Genomic DNA, 1652 nt, shown 5'->3' with positions numbered 1-1652 from the left:
GGAAAGAATTTATACGGAAAATTAACCAACGACCAGAGACGTAACAATATATATAACAATAATTACCAGTTTTGTATTTATAATATGTTGCACAATATTTCGCCAGAGTGCGCTAGATACTCTAGAATATCTTTGACTGTTTTTTGTAGCGTAATAACATGTGGTTGATAAGCTGTTGTTTTGGGTGGTTGGTAGGATGATTTATTACGAACGTCGAACTATCCAGGTACGGTTTTGTAGTACTATTTATAACAGTAATATATGAGACATTCGTTATTATCATTATTATTATTTATAAGTTTATACTGTTATAGATAACGTTTCACCATTTTATGAGACGGGGTGGCCGGTTTATTTCAAACTATCCAGGCGAAGTTCGTTTTACTTTTTATTACATTAATATTCTTAGTTCTTTTTTATATACTGAGAGTTGAATAACGACATGAACGACATTTAAACGTTTTATGAAATTTGATGGTTGGTAAGTTATTCAGGAAGGGTCAAGGTAGCATAGTGTTATCTAGGTTTTGGGCTTTTTTATCAGACATATTCTGGTACATATTGTGTAACATTACCACTTTGGATAATTTGCATGTTATAAAAATAAAGAAATCTTCTGTGTTCACGATAACTTCCACAAACATGAGTAAATGCTTCTGAAAATGGGTCCAGACTTTAGTGGGATGTGAAGAATTAGTCTGAACTAAGGAAAACTTTGAAAAGTAATCAAAAATAAATTGTGGTCTTTTTTTTTATATATTTAAAGGGTATATGCTACCTTAATACAAGTATTACATAACATCATATTATCTAAGAGAGTATTATGTATATAACTTGACATCATATTATTAATCAGGTTGTTAATGCCCTGATTGCAGAAATCACTTGGCTTTGAACCAAAAAAAAATGTCGATGTCCTCCTTAACACCTTCCACATTTGCATACGTTTTGCCATTAATATGACTGTCTGGTAGTGCTGATATTTACTCGCTGATGGTCATGTATGATGTATATATGAATATATATTATTATGTGCATGTTAAAAAAGTCTCCATCGAAGCTATGAAGTCTTGATAATTATACTGTCATTCTGTCTTCCTAAAGTAAAGTGTATGTGTAAGACAATCTTGAAAAAACAAAAGGTTGGAGGAAAGGGGGTATCCAAAAACATTCTCTCTGTAACTACGAATAAAACTGAAATATTTAGCATATTTTATTTTATTTTCCTGTTTCTTCCTAAACCTTTTACATTCGGCCGCTTCACTCAATTGAATACAAATATGGATATTACTGAGAAATCATCTTTGAGTTTAGTTTAGGGAAATGATATGTTGAGTCATTCAAACGATCTTGTGTTGCTTTTATCTCCAAGGTTTTTGTTTTTCTTTTACTATTAGAACAGTGATGAGCTAAACCCTCATATAGTTAGTCGTATTTGTTTTTCTTCTACTATTAGAACAGTGATAAGCTAAATCCTCGTATAGTTAGTCGTATTTGTTTTTCTTCTACTATTAGAACAGTGATAAGCTAAATCCTCGTATAGTTAGTCGTATTTGTTTTTCTTCTACTATTAGAACAGTGATGAGCTAAATCCTCGTATAGTTAGTCGTATTTGTTTTTCTTCTACTATTAGAACAGTGATGAGCTAAATC

This window comes from Limulus polyphemus, unplaced genomic scaffold (assembly GCF_000517525.1).
Source record: "Limulus polyphemus unplaced genomic scaffold, Limulus_polyphemus-2.1.2 Scaffold972, whole genome shotgun sequence".
NCBI classification, from domain to species: Eukaryota; Metazoa; Arthropoda; class Merostomata; order Xiphosura; family Limulidae; genus Limulus; species Limulus polyphemus.
Note: the sequence above shows the minus strand (reverse complement) of the source record.